The sequence below is a fragment of the Dendrobates tinctorius genome, unplaced genomic scaffold (assembly GCF_039654945.1).
Source record: "Dendrobates tinctorius isolate UK_male_01 unplaced genomic scaffold, ASM3965494v1 ptg000108l, whole genome shotgun sequence".
Classification (NCBI taxonomy): domain Eukaryota; kingdom Metazoa; phylum Chordata; class Amphibia; order Anura; family Dendrobatidae; genus Dendrobates; species Dendrobates tinctorius.
Genome location: NW_027361776.1, coordinates 16,314,235 through 16,329,304, shown reverse-complemented (window position 1 = coordinate 16,329,304; position 15,070 = coordinate 16,314,235).

Below are 15,070 nucleotides of genomic sequence, written 5' to 3'. Positions count from 1 at the left end.
CGTCGACCCGGGGCATAGGGTAGGCATCAAATTTTGAGACCGCATTCAGTTTCCTGAAGTCATTGCAGAACCTGATGGTGCCGTCCGGTTTAGGAATTAGCACAATCGGGCTGGACCAAGCACTGTGCGATTCCTCAATGACAACTAACTCTAACATTGCCTTCACTTCTCGGGAAACTGCTTCACGGCGTGCTTCCGGGATTCGGTAGGGCTTTACGTGAACTGTGACACCAGGTTCCGTTACAATGTCATGTTTCATTAGCGTAGTCTGCCCGGGTTTTTCTGAGAAAAACTTTTGGTTGTGAAGTAGAAACTGCCTGACCTCAGTCTTTTGCCGCTCCGAGAGAGTCTCTGCAACCTGTACCTCCGGTACGGTATGCGAGCAGACGGGACGGGCCAGCTCCGCTGACAAGGCAGACCGATCTTTCCAGGGTTTTATCAGATTTACAAGATAAATCTGTTCAGGTTTCCGTTTACCTGCCTGGTATACTTTGTAGTTTACTTCACCAACTCTTTCCTTAATCTCAAAGGGGCCCTGCCACTTTGCCAGGAACTTACTGTCCACCGTGGGGACCAGGATCAACACCCTATCTCCGGGTGCAAACGTACGGATCTTGGTGCCCCTATCATAGATTCTTTTTTGGGCTCCTTGAGCCTGCATCATGTGTTCTTTGACGATAGGCATAACAGCCGCAATACGGTCCTGCATTTGTGTGACGTGATCTATCACTGTTTTAAATGGTGTGACCTGACCCTCCCAGGTTTCTTTTGCAACGTCTAACAGTCCGCGATGACGTCGGGCGTACAATAACTCGAAAGGCGAGAATCCCGTGGAAGACTGGGGTACTTCCCTGATGGCAAAAAGCAAATACGGAAGTAAATAGTCCCAGTTCTTCCCATCCTTGTCTATCACCTTTCTCAGCATCTGCTTCAGAGTTTTATTGAACCGTTCGACCAACCCGTCTGTTTGAGGGTGATACACGGATGTGCGTAACGGTTCGATTTGTAACAATCGGCAGAGCTCCTTCATTACCCTGGACATAAAGGGGGTCCCCTGGTCGGTGAGAATCTGTTTTGGTATACCGACCCGACTAAACACATGCACCAGTTCCTTGGCAATCGTCTTGGTGGCCGTGTTACGCAAAGGGATGGCCTCCGGGTAACGAGTGGAATAATCCAAGATGACCAGGATATGTTGGTGTCCACGTGCAGACCGTGGAAGGGGCCCAACTAAATCCATCCCAATCCTCTCAAACGGGACTTCAATAATAGGTAGGGGTACCAAAGGGCTACAGAACCGGGGCTTAGGTGCAGAGGCTTGACAGTCAGGACAAGACTCACAATATACACGAATATCGTGATGCATGCCTGGCCAAACAAAACAGTGTAATATCCTTTCGGTGGTTTTCTGGACTCCCAGGTGACCTCCCATCACATGTCCGTGGGCCAGGTCCAGCACCTGCCGCCGGTAGGGTTTTGGCACGACTAATAGTTGCACCGTATCTTCCCCCTTTTTCTCTATCTGATAGAGTAAATCATTCTCCAGAACCATGTAAGGATATGCCAGCCTAGAGCCAGGTTCTACGGGTACCCCATTTATCACTTTTACATTTGTCCTAGCCTGAGAAAGGGTAGGATCCTTTATTTGCTCGCTTTGGAAGTCATCTTTCTGAACTTCTAAATCCGGCAAACGGGGAGGTGGACGGCTGTCGGCCTCCTCCTCTTCCCCGGTCTCCTCCGTATCACCCGCCATGACTGAAAACGGGAACTGCAGGTCATTTCCCGCAGACTCTTCCCCCGAGTCTTCCGGGGAGACATCTTCCAGGGGTTCGAGACCCCCACGTGCCCTGGGAGAAGAATCATGTACACTATTACCCGAGGGCATCAACTGATTCTCCCACAATTGCCAGAAGTGGGGAAAATCCCGGCCCAGGATAACATCATGCAATAACGCCGGGACGAGTCCCACTTTATGTTGCACAGACCCATAGGAAGTAGTAATGCATATGACCGTGGTGAGGTACGAACAGGTGTCTCCATGCACACACGTTACAGAAAATTTGTCTGATGGTCCAGTCGGGGCTGACACCAGACTGGCCTTCACCAGAGTCACCACACTTCCCGAGTCTAACAATGCCACCACATCAACAGTTAAATCACACAAGTGTTTCTCCACATCCTTTTGACCGGCATTCACACTCACTACCCGTGCAACCATAGACATGCGGTTTTTAGAGTCTGTGACTTCGCACTGCATGGGTTCAGTAGTGACCGGACAGTTCGCAGCAATATGTCCCATCTCTTGGCAGCGGAAACACCTAACGGGCCCCTTGCTTAGACCATAGTTCGTTACTCTCGGCCTCGCAGTGCGGGCAGTCCCGTTTTCCTCCCCCACTGTCTTAGTGATTTTTCCATCTCCCCTACTCCCTGGAACAGTATTACCGGTTCCACGTGGAGATGATGAAGAACGAGGTGGGGTAGCGTCGTCTCGGAGTCCTTCCGCCACGGAGTAACATTCAACCAGATCCACCAGTTGATCTGCCGTCGTAGGATTTCCATGGCTTACCCACTTCCTCAGGGCTGGCGGTAGAGCTCTCAGGTACTTGTCCATGACGACTCTCTGGATTATCTCTGGCGCTGTCAACACCTCGGGTTGTAGCCACTTCTTCGTCACGTGGATCAGGTCGAACATCTGTGACCGCGGTGGTTTATCCGGCTGATAAGTCCATTGATGCACTCTCTGTGCACGGACAGCGGTCGTCACTCCCAGCCGGGCCAAGATCTCGGCTTTCAATTTGTCAAAGTCCTGCGCAGCTTCAGGTTCCAAGTCATAATACGCCTTTTGGGCCTCACCAGAAAGAAACGGGGCAATCAGGCCGGCCCATCGTGCCTTCGGCCATTTTTCTCGCACCGCCGTCCGTTCAAACGTGGTCAGGTATGCCTCGACGTCATCTTCGGTCGTCATCTTCTGCCAGTACCGACTCACGTGAATCACTCTCGACTCTGCTTCCAGGTTAACCTCAGGTAAGCTTGCCAGGCGCTGAGCCACCTGCTGGAGAAGCGAACGATCGGTAGCTGTCATGTCCACCAACTCCTTCAGCTGGGCCATCATCACCCGATTAGCTTCTTGCTGGACGGCGGTGGACTGTACCAGCGCTTTCACCACGTCCTCCATGCTCATGCTTGCAACGTGATGTCCGCGTTCTCCACCACAATGTAATAAAACACTCCGGGATCGCCTTTGCTGGGGTCAAAGGTCACGTGCGTTCAGCATGGAACTCAGGCGCAGAGCTGGGATACGGGTGTAACTGACCCTGGGTCAGGTTTATTAACGGTGAAAGCAATGCAAAAGGAAATAAAACATAAAACAAATCCTTGCCTGTCCGGCACTAATTAAACAATGGACAACCTAACTACCAACTGGCGGGCTTCTCCCGTCCAGCCAATCCACAGTGGCAGTGGGCACTGCTTTCACTCACGTGTGCCTCTCACACAGACAGACTCTCTGTGTTCCCAGGCTGAGACACTCACACAACTACCTGGCATCCTTTTATATCCACCTTCCATTATTCATTAGCAAGCAGGTGCGATACTGACCAGACTAGGCCACATAGGAAAGGAATCTGGGTGAGATATACCTGCCCTCATCCACTATTCCCACATGATTCTCACAGTACCTACCCGCACGCAACCTTCGATCATCTGAAGATCTCCTTCTCTACTCCCCCCTTATCTCTTCTTCACACAACCGCATACAAGACTTCTCCTGTGCTTCCACCATACTCTGGAACTCTCTGCCGCAACACATCAGACTCTCACCATCAGCGGAAACCTTCAAGAAGAACCTGAAGACCCACCTGTTCCGACAAACCTATAGCCTGCAATGATCCTCGGTCTACTGAACCAACGCACGACCTGCTCTACCCTCTCCTACTGTATCCTCACCCATCCCTGTAGACTGTGAGCCCTCGTGGGAAGGGTCCTCTCTCCTTATGTACTTGTGTGTCCCTTGTCTTACACATGTTGATTATACTTGTCTATATTTCCCCTTTTCACATGTAAAGCGCCATGGAATAAATGGCGCTATATAAATGCATTATAATAATAATAATAATGAGCCTGATCAGGTTTTGAGTCCTGTCTTTCCATGTTCCCAGTCTGGTCATTTCAGAGGTTAACTTTTCTCGTCCTCAGTCTGGTCTCAGGTTTGCTATTTATCTCCGCTGCATCCTGTAGGCGGTGTCAGCTATAGTTTTAACTTCGGCGTGTGTATCTGACTCTGGTATATCCTGATTTGTCCTGCTGTGTTCCCTGACTTGCCCCGTGTCTGTTTATTCCCTATGTCTGTCCTGACTCAGTGTTTCCTTGTAAATTTGTTGACTCCCTGGTTTTGACTTGGCTTGCATTCAGACTTGCTTCTGTCTTTTGTCTTATCCGCTTCTGACCGTTGCTGATCCCCTGGCTTGTTTCTGACCACTTGTACTGATGTGACCTCTGGTACCTCTGCTCCTGATTGTTTCTGACTCGACTCGTCTGACCACTCTTTTGCCACCTAGTGGCGCTTGTGCTGCTGCTCAGTGTTGCTGCACTGTGTGTGCAACATCTTTTCCCTCACCATCACCCCCTGGTGGAGGTTGCGCTATACTGCACTGCAAGTAGCATGACAAATATCAATTTTTAAAAAATGCATGTATATGTCAAATATATTTTATTTAAAAAATATGTATTTACATTGATTTAAATATACTGCTTTCCGCCCTTATAAACAAGTATAGGAGTTCCATGCAAATACAGAAAAGGAGCAAAATGGATTTGGCACACCAACCCATGAAATATAAAACTGAAAAACTTTATTCCGGCATGTCAAACCGTGTTAAAAACATCGGAAACACTGACACGTTTCTGGCGCATAACTAGCTCCCTTATTAATAGGATATAAAAACAAAACACATGACATGAGCTTATATAAGGCAATGGACCAATCACAAGCAAATCAATAATTACAAAGTTATGTACCAGCTGACATAAAGTAAAAAAAAAAAACATGAGAAAAATCAGTAGACATAGAATAAATCATTTTTTAGATTCATCCCTTTAGGAAACCTAATGTCCGATGTTAAAATCCAAAAAGCTTACCGTGTTAACAGTTTCTGTTTATTACCACTTCTAATAGGATTGCAAATTTTCTCTAAGGCAAGAAAAAGCAAATTGAGATGTATTGAGAAGTGTTTAGCAGCACCTGAATAGGATGCATTGCTATTATGAATGTTGGCTAAATGTTCAGCAATGCGTTTTTTTATCTTTCGTGTTTTTCACTCAATATATTTAATTTCACATGTCAACAGCAAATACAATAAATGACATACTGAGTGTTGCAGTGTATTAATGAGGTAATGTCATATGATTTACCGGTAGAGGATTGAATTGTTTTTGTCTTGTCTAGCGTATAGGTGCAAACATTACACCTATTGCCTACACACTTAGGGGCCCGTCACACATAGCGAGATCGCTAGCGATCGCGCTGTGTGTGACACCTATCAGCGACCGGCCCCCCCGCCGGGTATCGCTGATCGTGCTCTAATGTCCTGGGCCATATTTTAATCATTGGTCTCCCGCTGGCCAACACGCATCGCTGCGTGTGGCAGCAGGAGACCTTCGATCATCGAGCTCCCAGCACTGTAAGCAGACACTGGGAGCTGGTATCCAAGGTAAATATCGGGTAACTAAGCGTGCGCGTCGCTTAGTTACCCACTGTGTACCTTGGATACCAGCATCCTCGCGCTGGGAGCTGGTATCCAAGGAAAACAGCGGTTAACTAAGTGCCGCGTGCTTAGTTACCCAATATTTACCTTGGATACCAGCTCCCAGCGCGAGGATGCTGGTATCCAAGGTACACAGTGGGTAACTAAGCGATGCGCATGCTTAGTTACCCAATATTTACCTTGGATACCAGCGTCCTCGCTGGTCCTGATTACTGGTGAGATCTGCCTGTTTGACAGCTCACCAGTGATCCTGACCAGGTCATATCGTTGTCGGGATCGCTGGTGCATCGTTTGGTGTGACGGGACCCTTATAAAAGCCAGAAATTGAAAGCCAGGATTAAACACTTGATGTCTGTCTTAACACGCTGGGTGATGATGCATTGCCTTAGCTGAATCCTCTTTTTGCCACATATCTGCAACCTGCGCTGGTAATGTGCCATAATTTCTCATCCTGATTGACTACAGGTAAGTATTTCTTAATAATAGAGATTATCTGATTGTATTGAGGACTAAATGATGTTGAAAAGGTTATAATTAGTGTTGAGCATTCCGATACCGCAAGTATCGGGTATCGGCCGATATTAGCTGTATCGGAATTCCGATACTTAGTTCCGATACTTTTTTCATATCGAATACCGGAATCGGAAGTTCCCATAATGCTAGGAGCCCGCTCGATTTGATTCAGCCAATGGGGATCCTCAGAAGTGTGGGCATATCCTGTTAGGCATGTAGGCATGTTAACTACTGGCATGGCTGTGATTGGCTGCTGAAATGATGTCATGATGCACTATAAAAAGCGCTGCAGCCGCCATTTCTGGTCACTCTGCTGTGAATTCAGTTAGGGACAGGCTGCTGTTGAAGACTGTGAGGGACAGTTAGAAATAGCGATTCTAAAAACAATATTGTGCTTTATCCAGGCTACATAAACCACCACTGTAGCTTGCTTTTCCCTAGCAGCGCTGTTTTCACAGCTGTCTGCAAGGGCTGTGTGAGTGCAGACCCACGCTGTGTTGTGTGTCCTGCAGGCACGTCTGCATGTAGGCCGGCCAGCGTGTGTCTCTGCCTCATACACATTTTTCTTTTATTGCTGCTTTTTTTTTTCTCCTGTATAGTATCCATATACGTTGGTTGCAAACACTAAAGGAGTGGACAGCGGAGCCTTTCAGCAGCCTTTCAGTGCTATAGCCCATTTCTCTGCACTGTTTTTGGCTGTCTGATAGGTCTCTCTGTGTGTGAGTGCAGCTCACGTTGCAGTGTGTTCTACAGCCACCGCTAGCTGTAGTCCGCTCAGCGTGCGTCACTGCCTCATACATAGTCCTTTTTTTGCAGCAAATTTAGCCAGATTTTTGCTCCTATATTAGTGTGCTTCCAACCGCTTCCATTGTCATTGGTTGGTTGCAAACACTATATAGGATTAGATAGAGGAGCCTTTTTGCTGGCTTGTGCCCTTCAGGGCCAGCCAGGCTAGTATCACCCTATTTTTTGGAGCCTCATCAATTGCATTGTAGGTTAGCTTCCTGCATTGTAATCGCTCCAAAAAGTTTGTGATACTATAGCTTTCAAACTTTGGTCACATCCTTTCCTTTCCCCCCACCCAAAAAAAAAAAGGAAATAAAGTTCACCAAACACTCCACTTTACAGTTGTCTAGGCCACATTAGATCATATTAAAGTGTAGTACACACACTCTTAGCCAAATTAGTGTTTCTTATACTGGTTAGCAGGTGTTCAGGAATAAGAACACTAAGCCACCCCTTTTTTACTTTTCTGCCTATCTTTATCAGTCTACCAAGATGAAGAAGGCAGGGAGTAAGGCACGTGGTCGTGGCCGTGGAGTTTCAGCAGGGAGAGGACGGGGGGATTCAGCAGGGAGAGGACGTGGGGATTCGGTGTCTGCTGCGGCTACCAGTGACCCGGCATCCCCCACTTTTACCAGGCAACAGTCCTTCATGCGCAGCTTTGTAGGACCTCGCCGTACCCCACTGCTGCGTGACTAACAAATTGAAGCCGTTGTCGGATGGATGGCAGCTAACGCATCCACTTCAATGACTTCCGCATCCTCCCAAGGCCAGAACACTGAAGAGCAACCATCTGTCTCTTCACCACCTGCCAAATTGCCCAGGCAGTCTGAGAGCCCTGGACAGGAGCCATCTCAATCTTTACTTCTGTTCTCAGAATCTGTTGGCTTGGAAAGAGGTGGCCAGCCAAGCAGCATTCTAGAGCGTGAAGAAGAGGGAGTATGCAGTGATGCGCAACTGCTTTGTCCCTCTGAATCTGAAGAGGCGGGTGGGCCAGTGCCTATGGTCAGCACACCTCAGTATGCATCAGATGATGATGAGACTCAGTTGCCAATTTCTGGTGCGTACGGTGCTGGCAAGACAACCCAGGACCAGCCGATGCTTGAAGAGGGGAGTGGAGATGATGAGGTCCTTGACCCATCATGGCGTCAGCCACAGGAAGGTGGTGGGAGCAGCTCTGAGGAAGAGATTCCCCGAATGGCCAAAAGAGGAGGGAGAGGGCGGGGGCAGACTTGGTTGCCTGTAGCCTCCACTTTGGCACCCGTGAGGAGCAATCCTCTTCCAAAACACAAAACGGGCGCTCCCAGGACTTGCAGTGCGTGGTCTTTTTTTGACACAGTTGCAGATGACATTTGCTTTGTCAAATGCAAGCTGTGTCATCAGAAAGTGAAACGAGGCAAAAATGTGACCAACCTCAATACCACAAATATGTGGAAACATGTGCGTACCAAGCACGAGGTGGAGTTACACAGACACACTGAAGATGTAGGCCAACCTTCAGCAGCACCTACCACCTCTTCAGCTCGTGTTGGGGCCTCTTCCTCCAGCTCACACACAGCTGGTTCGGCTTCCTCACTGGAACGCCATGGAAGAACCACTGCCACTGTTGTCCAGAGACCCAGTGAAATTTCACCCACTGAACCACGTTCGCAGTCATCAGCACCCTCCCAGGCCACTCACCAGCAATCGGTAGCACAGGCATGGGAGAAAAAGCGGCCATACTCGGCAAACCATCCCCGAGCACTGGCTCTGAATGCCGGCATTGCCAAACTACTGGCCCTTGAGATGCTGTCATTCAGGCTGGTGGAGACTGACACATTCCGGAACTTTATGTCATTGGCAGTTCCACAATACAATGTGCCCAGCCGCTTTTATTTCAGCAGGCAAGCTGTCCCTGCCCTGCAAAAGCATGTGGAGGGAAAAATTAAAAATGCGCTACTAAACGCCGTCAGTAGCAAGGTCCACCTGACCACCGATGCGTGGACCAGTAGCCATGGACAGGGACGATACCTTTCCCTCACTGCCCATTGGGTCAATGTTGTGGAGCCGGGTACAGATCTGGAGAGTGGCTCTGTACGTATTCTGCCAACTCCAAGGATTGCAGGAATGCAGTCTGTACATATTGAGTCCTCCTCCTACTCTAGTTCCTCGGAATCAGCACTGCGTGAGCCTGTTAGGCCAGATATGAGCACAGGTGTGGCCAAACGTCAACAGGCCGTCCTTAAATTAATTTCTTTGGGGAATCGGAGCCACACAGCACAGGAGCTCTGGAATGCCATCAAGCAGGAGAGCGATGTGTGGTTTGTGCCAGCGAATCTCCAGCCAGGTTTGGTAGTGAGTGACAATGGCCGAAATCTAGTGGCAGCTCTGGCCCTAGGCAACCTCACTCACATACCATGTCTGGCACACGTGCTCAATTTGGTTGTGCAGAGCTTTCTGAGGGACTAACCGGATCTTGATGCACTGCTGCACAAGGTTCGCCTAGAGTGTGCTCACTTGCGACGTTCCAGCATGGCAAGATCGCGCATTGCATCTCTGCAACGCCGATTCCGCCTGCCAGAACATCGCATCATATGTGACCTCCCCACCAGGTGGAATTCAACGTTACATATGTTGGAGCGGTTGTGTGAGCAGCAGGCAGCAGTAATGGAGTACCAGCTGCATCAGGCGCAAACAAGTCGCACTGTGCGCCGGACGCACTTCACCACCACTGAGTGGGCCACTATGAGGGACATCTGCCAAGTTTTGCGTGCCTTCGATGACTCCACGCGGATGGCCAGTGCAGATGATGCACTAATCAGCATGACTGTCCCCCTCATCTGTCTGCTTCAAAAAACCTTACAAGCACTAAGTGAGGAGGTTTTTGAAGAGGTCGAGGATGAGCAGTCAGAAATGCCATCTGCTTCTGGCAAGTCTGCGCAACGTGCTTCCACACAAAGGCCCAGGCAGGGGACACTTAGTGAGGAGGATGACGAGGAGTCAATGGAGGAGGAGGAACACATCTCTCCAGAGGAGGGAGGTACACAAGGCTCTAGTAGTCAGTGTGTACAGCGAGGGTGGGGTGATGCTGAGCAGGCAGAGATGCTGCCTCAAGCTGGGGACAGCGTTTCCGGTCCAGTTGGCAGTCTGCAGCACATGGTTGATTTCATGCTGCAGTGCTTGTTAAATGACCGCCGCATCGCCAACATTCTCCACACGGCTGATTATTGGGTGTACACCCTCCTAGATCCTCGCTACCGGGACAACTTACAAAGCCTCATACCACAGTTGAACCGGGAGCGAAAAATGCGGGAGTACCAAGAAACACTTGTGCAGGCCATCATGTTCTCCATTCCCCCCACAAGTGTTGCTGGTAGTGCTTTTCAAACCAGCCATGTGGGTAGAGGCAGTGGAGGAAGCTCTGCACAAAGAGGTAGCAGAGGCAGTGCCGCAGGACAAGGCAAGGCCAGTATGGCCCAAATGTGGAAAAGTTTTGTGGGACCGCCACAAACGGCTACACCATCACAGATGGCTCCAGTCAGCAGGAGGCAACGTTTCCGTCAGATGGTGACAGACTACTTGTCGTGCCCTGTTAGTGTTCTCCCAGACGGCTCTTCCCCGTTCAAGTATTGGGTCTCTAAGCTGGATACATGGCCAGAGCTTAGCCAGTATGCATTGGAGGTGCTGGCTTGCCCTGCTGCCAGTGTATTATCGGAACATGTCTTTAGTGCTGCAGGTGGTGTGGTAACAGACCGTCGCACGCGACTATCCGCCGATAATGTTGACCGGCTTACTTTTGTGAAAATGAACAAGGCCTGGATCTCACCTGAATTTGCCAGTCCTCTTCCAGAATAAATAATTGGCTGGCAACAGGATCCAGGTCTCCTGTTGTGTTCATGTTTCTATGACCTGAACTTTATTTCCTGGGCTACAGCAACGCCCGTTGTTGCTCAGAAGTGCTGTCCGCACAGACAAAACACTCGCTCATGTGTAAGTGGGGTTCGGTAACGTCAGCTGATCCCCTGCTGTGTGTATGGCAAAGTGTCCTGCTGCCTACAACTTCTGACTACCTCTGATTTAATATGTTCTCTGATTTGCCCTCTGTCTCCACTCTGTTTTGAGTATTTCCTCCGGCCTACAACACCGCCTGTTTCTGCTGTCAAGTGCCGTCTGCACAATCCACACTTGTTCCTGTGGTACCTGGGTCCTGTAACATCTGCTCATCTCCAGAGTTGAGCACGTCAATGTCTCCTGCTTTGTCTTCTTTCCCACTACTTGTAGTGGAAATGTGGACAGAGCAGGAGACATTGCCTGACTCACCTCTAGGGAGAAGCTGCTGTTACAGAACCCCAGTAACACAGGAACAAGTGTGGGTTGTGCAGACGGCATTTCAGAGCAGCAACTGGCGTGGTTGGAAGCCAGAGGAAATACTCGAAACAGAGTGAAGACAGAGGCCTAATTGGAGTACGTTGACAGTTAGTAGTAGTCTAGAAACAATCGCAAACTGCCACCAAGTAGGCCTCGGCCTACTACCTGATTTTCCCTGGGCGCCGACACCGCCAGTTGGTGCTCAGAAGTGCTGTCCGCACAGACAAAACACTCGCTCATGTGTAAGTGGGGTTCGGTAACGTCAGCTGATCCCCTGCTGTGTGTATGGCAAAGTGTCCTGCTCCCTCCACAGTCAAACAACCTCAGATTTACACCTGGCTCCAAGTAGGCCTCGGCCTACTACCTCATTTTCCCTGGGCTCCGACAACGCCAGTTGGTGCTCGGAAGTGCTGTCCGCACAGACAAAACACTCGCTCATGTGTAAGTGGGGTTCGGTAACGTCAGCTGATCCCCTGCTGTGTGTATGGCAAAGTGTCCTGCTCCCTCCACAGTCAAACAACCTCAGATTTACACCTGGCTCCAAGTAGGCCTCGGCCTACTACCTCATTTTCCCTGGGCTCCGACAACGCCAGTTGGTGCTCGGAAGTGCTGTCTGCACAGACAAAACACTCGCTCATGTGTAAGTGGGGTTCGGTAACGTCAGCTGATCCCCTGCTGTGTGTACGGCAAAGTGTCCTGCTCCCTCCACAGTCAAACAACCTCAGATTTACACCTGGCTCCAAGTAGGCCTCGGCCTACTACCTCATTTTCCCTGGGCTCCGACACTGCCAGTTGGTGCTCAGAAGTGCTGTCCACACAGAAAAACACACTCGTTCATGTGAAAGTGGGGTTCGGTAACGTCAGCTGATCCCCTGCTGTGTGGAGGGCAAACTGCTGCTGCCTCCAAATTGTAACTACTTCAGATTTAAACATTCTCTGATTTGGCCTCTGTCTCCACTCTGTCTCTAGTATTTCCCCTGACCTCCAACCCCGCCAGTTCCTGCTCACAGTTGCCGTCCACGCATTCCACACTTGTTCCTGTGTTCCTGGTGTTCTGTAACGTGAGCTGATCCCCCAATGTGTGTCCGGCACTGTCTCCTGCGCTGTCCACCTTCCCACTGCAAGTGGTGGGAATGTGGAAAGAGCAGGAGACATTGGCAGACAAACATCAGGGGATCTGCTGACATTACATTACACCAGTAACACAGGAACACGTGTGGATTGGGCAGACGGCTACTGTACGCATAAACTGGTGGTGTTGGTAGTCACGTGAAATCCTGGAAACAGAGTGGAGACAGATGCCTAATTGGAGCATGTTGACAGTCTGTTGTAGCCTACAAACAATCTAAAACTACCACCAAGTAGGCTTCGGCCTGCACCCTGGTTCTCCCTGGGCTCCAACAACGCTAGTTGGTGCTCAGAAGTGCTGTCCACACAGAAAAACACACTCGTTCATGTGAAAGTGGGGGTCAGTAACGTCAGCTGATCCCCTGCTGTGTGGAGGGCAAAGTGTCCTGCTCCCTCCAAAGTCAAAATACCTCAGCTTTACACCTGGCTCCTAGAAGGCCTCGGCCTGCACCCTGGTTCTCCCTGGGCTCCAACAACGCTAATTGGTGCTCGGAAGTGCTGTCCACACAGAAAAACACACTCGTTCATGTGAAAGTGGGGTTCAGTAACGTCAGCTGATCCCCTGCTGTGTGGAGGGCAAACTGCTGCTGCCTCCAAATTGTAACTACTTCAGATTTAAACATTCTCTGATTTGGCCTCTGTCTCTAGTATTTCCCCTGACCTCCAACACCGCCAGTTCCTGCTCACAGTTGCCGTCCACGCATTCCACACGTGTTCCTGTGTTACTGGGGTTCTGTTACGTCAGCAGATCCCCCAATGTGTGTCCGCCACTGTCTCCTGCGCTGTCCACCTTCCCACTGCAAGCGGTGGGAATGTGGACAGAGCAGGAGACATTGGCAGACAAACATCAGGGGGTCTGCTGACATTACAGAACACCAGTAACACAGGAACACGTGTGGATTGGGCAGACGGCTACTGTACGCATAAACTGGCGGTGTTGGTAGTCACGTGAAATCCTGGAAACAGAGTGGAGACAGATGCCTAATTGGAGCACGTTGACAGTCTGTTGTAGCCTACAAACAATCTAAAACTGCCACCAAGTAGGCCTCGGCCTGCACACTGGTTCTCCCTGGGCTCCAACAACGCTAGTTGGTGCTCGGAAGTGCTGTCCACACAGAAAAACACACTCGTTCATGTGAAAGTGGGGTTCGGTAACGTCAGCTGATCCCCTGCTGTGTGGAGGGCAAAGTGTCCTGCTCCCTCCAAAGTCAAAATACCTCTGCTTTACACCTCGCTCCTAGTAGGCCTCGGCCTGCACCATGATTGTCCCTGGGTTCCAACAACGCTAGATGGTGCTCGGAAGTGCTGTCCACACAGAAAAACACACTCGTTCATGTGAAAGTGGGGGTCGGTAACGTCAGCTGATCCCCTGCTGTGTGGAGGGCAAACTGCTACTGCCTCCAAATTCAAACAACGTCTTATCTTAAACTGCCTCCAAGTAGGCCTCAGCCTACAAAAAGATTATCCCTGGGCTCCAACATCGTCAGTTGTTGCTCGGAAGTGCCATCCATACAGAAATCACACTCGTTCATGTGAAAGTGGGGGTCAGTAACGTCAGCTGATCCCCTGCTGTGTGGAGGGCAAAGTGTCCTGCTCCCCCCAAAGTCAAAATACCTCTGCTTTACACCTCGCTCCTAGTAGGCCTCGGCCTGCACCATGATTGTCCCTGGGTTCCAACAATGCTAGTTGGTGCTCGGAAGTGCTGTCCACACAGAAAAACACACTCGTTCATGTGAAAGTGGGGGTCAGTAACGTCAGCTGATCCCCTGCTGTGTGGAGGGCAAACTGCTGCTGCCTCCAAATTGTAACTACTTCAGATTTAAACATTCTCTGATTTGGCCTCTGTCTCCACTCTGTCTCTAGTATTTCCCCTGACCTCCAACCCCGCCAGTTCCTGCTCACAGTTGCCGTCCACGCATTCCACACTTGTTCCTGTGTTCCTGGTGTTCTGTAACGTGAGCTGATCCCCCAATGTGTGTCCGGCACTGTCTCCTGCGCTGTCCACCTTCCCACTGCAAGTGGTGGGAATGTGGAAAGAGCAGGAGACATTGGCAGACAAACATCAGGGGATCTGCTGACATTACATTACACCAGTAACACAGGAACACGTGTGGATTGGGCAGACGGCTACTGTACGCATAAACTGGTGGTGTTGGTAGTCACGTGAAATCCTGGAAACAGAGTGGAGACAGATGCCTAATTGGAGCATGTTGACAGTCTGTTGTAGCCTACAAACAATCTAAAACTACCACCAAGTAGGCTTCGGCCTGCACCCTGGTTCTCCCTGGGCTCCAACAACGCTAGTTGGTGCTCAGAAGTGCTGTCCACACAGAAAAACACACTCGTTCATGTGAAAGTGGGGGTCAGTAACGTCAGCTGATCCCCTGCTGTGTGGAGGGCAAAGTGTCCTGCTCCCTCCAAAGTCAAAATACCTCAGCTTTACACCTGGCTCCTAGAAGGCCTCGGCCTGCACCCTGGTTCTCCCTGGGCTCCAACAACGCTAATTGGTGCTCGGAAGTGCTGTCCACACAGAAAAA